Genomic DNA, 5,805 nt, shown 5'->3' on the forward strand with positions numbered 1-5,805 from the left:
ACTTAATTTCTATTCAAGATATAGTTGTATATGCCATGCATTCTCTAGGGCTAGGAGAGGTGGAGAATTGAAAACTAGAATATTGATGTCTATTATTCTTTGATGATTGAAACTTATATGCTGATTATTGCATTATTTTGTTGAGATGCAACAGTACTGAGATAATTGGTATTAAATAGAGCACAGGTTGAATAATATATTTTTGGTAACTCATAGAACGTTGTAATTTGAATAAAATCCCAACCATTTCGTGTGACTGCTTGTTTGTCGTTTCTAAAAAATTTAAGTTGTAATGTACCACAGGTATATTAGCCAGTAAGGATAATTTTCTTCTTGTGACTCTATGAATACCAACAGATTCACACGAAGGATATTATGTGAATAATTGCAAGAAGATGTGTTCTCCCGAGGGCCTAAACATCATGACTTAATTTTATATACAAAAGTTGAACCATAGAGATGATGTAAAAGGAAATTATATGGTGCAGCTACATCGTGGGCATACTCCAAAGACGAGAAACTGGTTGTGTACCGCCAACAAAACTAATAGACTTGACAATGCAATTTTATGCTTTAATTTAGAGAATTTCTTCACCCACCTCCTAACCTTCTTGCTCACCCCTGGTGAATTTACAACACTACCCCTTGTTTCGGAAGTTCATTTTCGAAAAGGTACTTTTTTTTTGAAAAAAAGGTGTTTTCGGAAATGAACTTCCGAAAACGTGTTTTTTTAATATAAAATATTGATTTCGGAGATGCATCTCCGAAATAAAGTTACATTTTCAGAAAATGTGGTGTTTCGGAAGTTCATCTCCGAACTCACCCCCCTTGGAGGAATTCGGAAATGCACTTCCGAAAAAAGGTATGGACAGAAGAAAAATAACAAACAAGAACGATTCGCTTTATTTAATCGGATGAAGACGATGGAGGAGACGCTGCAACAGGTTAGAAAGTCCTGATCCTCTAGAAATCCATACCACATTGTAACTTACCAACATAATAAACAACAACAAAAAACTTATGAGCAAACTATACTTACATCATAGTGGTGTAGATCCTTATCAGCCACTCGCAACTGAAAATGATTAGCACGAACTTGAATTTTCCTTCCCAATTTTCCTTCTGAGACGACGGAGCCGACTCTAAAGTAGCCTTCTGTTTAACTTCGGCAGTCAGGCTCTCGATGGAGATCAGAGCCGAACTCAAGGAAGCAATCGGCGCTGCGACAGATGGAACAAACGGCGCTGAAACAGATGGACGAACAACCGGAGCTGCAACAACAGACGGAGGAGAGGTAACCGGGGCCGGAGCATATGACGGAGGAGGTGGATGTCCGGAGGAAGAAGGATTGGAGGTACGTCCACCACGAGAGCCACGGCCACCACCACCACGGCCTGATCCTGCAGCATTGATGGATGATTGTTGAGAATGTGCAGGAGATGGTTGACTCCGGCGATTTTCGGGATGATTTCCTCCACCGCGGCGAGACATTGTGATGAAAGCAGTAACAAGAGATAGAAAACGTTAAAGCAAAGAAGAAGACTTAGGATCGAAAATGATTTGGGATATTTTGAAAGAAAAATGGGTGAGAAGCTTTTAAATAGGAAAGTGTTTTAGAAGTTAACCGTCTGAGAGTGGTGGGGAGAAGGAAAAGGGAACTTCGAAATTTCAAAAGGTTTTTTATTCTTTTAAATAGGGCGTGGCTGTGGAGCTTCCCAATTTTTGTTACGTAGGCTTTTAAGTAGGAAAGTGTTACCACATTTCTTAGAAGGTAACCGTCTTAGAAGGCTTACGTAGGCAAATGTGTCCACATTTCTTACCTGATCAGGGGACGTCATTACAAAAAAATCAAACAAAGGGGTGCGCTGGGAAAGTCAAAGTTCTATGTTTATAATCCAGAAGATGGATAGTGTTCGCGGCGATGAAATCCAAGAATCTACATATTGAAATCAGAACAATCCAAAAACTAAGATGATAAATCCAATACAAAAACACGTCAAACACGAAATTAGAACAATCCGAAATCAGAACAAAACAAAACAAAACACGTCAAACAAAACAAAAACACGTTATTCTGCCCGACGAGCGTTACAAAATACACATCAAACAAAATAAAAACATGTTATTCTTCCCGACAGCGAACTCCTCCGAATGAAGATAATTATACCAATCCTCATCCCACTCAGTATCAGAACCATCAGCGTTGATCACGCCTGAAGACTGAGTCTGCACGTCCGAGCCATGGACCCCCAGGGGACGAGAAGCAGAACCAGTCAAAACCTTCTTCTTCTCCTTCACCTCCTTCACCTCCTTCACCTCCTTCTTTGAAGAACCCTTTCTTCCCTTAGCGCCACCCATTCCTGCGTAAAAATGAAGAAAGAAAGGTCCATGAGACCTCCTTTTATAAAAGAAGAAAGGGACACAAACTTCAAAGAAATAGGCACAATAAACAAAGGCGTTAAAAATAAAGTACTTGCAAATTAAAACGGACACTCCCTACCCTCTCTAGAAGACGCAGTCCTGCGTGCTGGTTGATTGTCTGACATGTTCCTGTAAACAATTGAAATCGATTAATATGCGAGACAAAATAAAAAACAAAAAAATTTGAACTTCTTATACATTTCGGAAGTTCATTTCCAAAAACTGGGATGGAGGTGTTTTCGGAAATGAACTTCCGAAACACCCCTGCGATGGAGTTTTCTGCAACTTCCATGGCAGACCCCTAAACCAAACTTCAAACCAAATCAAAATGCTTCTAAACAACCTAAATACTACTAACAACCTAACCATATATCATTTATGCAATTAAAACCCTAAATAACATGAATTTGAATAATAGATCTAAAAATTTCAAAACTTACAAAGTGTTAGGATTGAGGGCTTTTGAATGTTGTTTAGCAGTGTGATTGGAGCCTTGATGCAGCTTTGGAATTCTGTTTGCACAAATTTTCGCCTTTGCCACTTTTTGTTTTGATTTAGGGTAAATGATTGGGGGAGGGGGAGTGTTTTGATAAATCTGCAGAAATCGCAGTATTTCGGAAGTGAACTTCCGAAATAATGTTTTCGGAAATGAACTTCCGAAATAAGTCAATTTTTTCAAAAAAAGACGCTTTCGAAAATGAACTTCCGAAGCAGGGTTTTAGAATTTTCGCTGGGGGTGACCCCCATAGGGAGGTGGCTAAAGAAATTTTCTTAATTTATTGTTGCATAAAGTGAATTAGTGTCTTTGTCGGTTGTAACTCTTTTTAAAAAATTCATTGTGAATAGAGGGTATAGCTCATTTCTCCTGTGTGGGCGGGAGACACTCTCTCCTTTTCTCTTTAACTACATAGATATGCAAGAAAAGAAAGCTACATCCGAAGTGAAAGAGGTTGCCCTTAACACACCGATTGAGAACCCACTTTGTGCCTCTAGTCTCATCACGTCAAGAACCACCAAGAGCCTTGGGCGTCAGGATGGTTGCCGGAAAAACCTATGTCATGCCGAAGAGTTTCGAAATTTCAGTAAGAGAACAACTCACATTATGGCCAAAGGAAACCAAGATATCACACTCTGGTCTCGTCTAAGCAAAATCCATATACATAACTAGATGACATCTGCAAAGTACTATGAGTCGTTTGTATTTTTAATAATTTATGTGTCATTTATCAGGTACAAAGCTCGACCGAAACTTACTCCCCAACAAAAGCGAATGCCAAAAATGACGAAGACCTCCACTAGGGGCATTTAACCCAAGACCTCCACTAGGGGCAATTGACCTCAAGACCTTCACTGAGGGCATTTAACCCAAGACCTCCACAAGGGACATCTCGACTATGTAGTTTGAAGGATGATATACACTAATAATTGTATTTCTTCTTAAGAGAATCCAACCAGCGAGCCCCCAAAAGGCTGAAGTAGACTGTGGTTCATCTTCAACCTCTAAAAAGCATCCCAAAAGAGGATGTCGGTTGAACTGCCGATATCCACCAAAACTCATTTGACGTTCTAGTCATGAATATGGAGGTTTATTACCATAGGATCATCCTCATGGAGGGTGATCCCCTCAACATCCATCTTAGAGAAGTTGATTTATGGAATTGTGGTGGCTAATTTCAGAGGTGGAGCTCTATCAATGTGCATCATTTATCTAACATACTTCTTTATGGATGAGTTGGACACTCTGCCTCTTGTAAAACCTCAAGCCATTATGTTCAATCTGTGGTATGGTCGGTCGAGCTCATTCCCTTCCTCGACACCTCAACTTCTTCTAGGCTCAGGAGTCTTGTGCCCTACTTCTCTTTGCGGTGAAACCTTCCTTTTTAAATTTTGCGCATTTCCTTGAACATATCTATGTAGTTGAACTTATTGAATTAATTTTTCAATTTCTCATTTTAAATGGTGACATATCTATGGAGGTTTACTCTTTTTTTTAGGTGACATTATCCCCTAGCCAAGATTTCTTCTATCGAAGATGGAAACTTATATGCTAGAGATTCATTGAAATGTCTCGCCTTTAACCCATTATAGAAGCCCCCTATGAACATATCTTGATTCAGATGGTCGATCTTGGTAGTTTCTTCATTGGAGCGCACAAAGTATTCTCTTAAATTCTTCGAATAACCTTGATGAATGTTGAAAAAGCTTCTGGTGAAGAATTTCCTGTGTTTGCTAGCCTAGAAGTGGTAGATCGTCTTTTTTGCCAGGTCCTGGTAATTGGTGATAAAGAACCTTGAAAGGCTTATGTACCATAGTAAAGTTGTATCCTTTAATGTTCTAATTATCTGTTTACATTTGAGGGAGCCAATAGATCCAATGATGGCCATTTGTGTGTGGACAACAATAATATGTTCTTGAGGATCACTTTTTTTGTTGAACATCGTTAAAGAGGACGATTTGAAGTTGTCTGAGACCTGTTTCCCCGATCTCTATCAATATGGATTGAGGATCCACTCAATCTTATTGATCGTCAATTGCAAGTTGTAGTTGTTGTTGTAAATCACATACATTGTTTTGTAGTCAGACCCAACCTAAGGGGTAGGTCACCTAAGCTACAACCTTGGGCCTCTTATTCTTTTCCAATATTATTAGGTTTTAATAAACTATTTTTTAATATTTTTTTTGATTAATCATAAGAGGAAACATTCCTAAAGTTGCCAAGTTGCATCACTTTAATAATTTAGATTTAATTTGGAGAGAGAATCATTAAAAAGATTGAAAATAAGAAATCTATCTCTTAGTTCTTTATGACCCATTCATTTTTCATTATGGTGCATGTATTCTTGTTTGGCTAAGGACACTGAATCAACATCAAACCTCTCATTTCTTTGTTGGAGACCGGTCAATTATGAACGTTAATGTGCTCTTAAAGTTATGTCTAATTATTGAGGTGATGCTATCATCCACTGGATGAGCTTGTCTTGGACCAACCTGCTTGCTTCAACCCAATGATCAATCCATACTCGAATTCCTATCCGACCCAATCACAAATGCCTAAGTTCATACTCGAACTAAAATGAGACAATAACGTATATAATCCATCAAGCATGAGGTCCAAAAAAATGAAGTGCTTTAGAAAGAGACCAGAATGTACAGTCTCTCGAGCATGAGACCCAAATAAGCAAAGTATCAAAAAGAAGCCAGAGTATAAGAAAAAAATAAAATATATTGTGTAATAAAACTATTGTACACATGTAAACATGAAAAATGCAAAGTTGAGCATTGTGATATATTGGATCGAACTCTAGTATGGTCGAAGGGTAGCTTCTTGGTTCGACAGGATTAAGCATGAAGTCGAAGGTTGTTCACATGATGGTGTCGAAGATG

Source organism: Vicia villosa, linkage group LG3, assembly GCF_029867415.1.
Source record: "Vicia villosa cultivar HV-30 ecotype Madison, WI linkage group LG3, Vvil1.0, whole genome shotgun sequence".
NCBI lineage: Eukaryota > Viridiplantae > Streptophyta > Magnoliopsida > Fabales > Fabaceae > Vicia > Vicia villosa.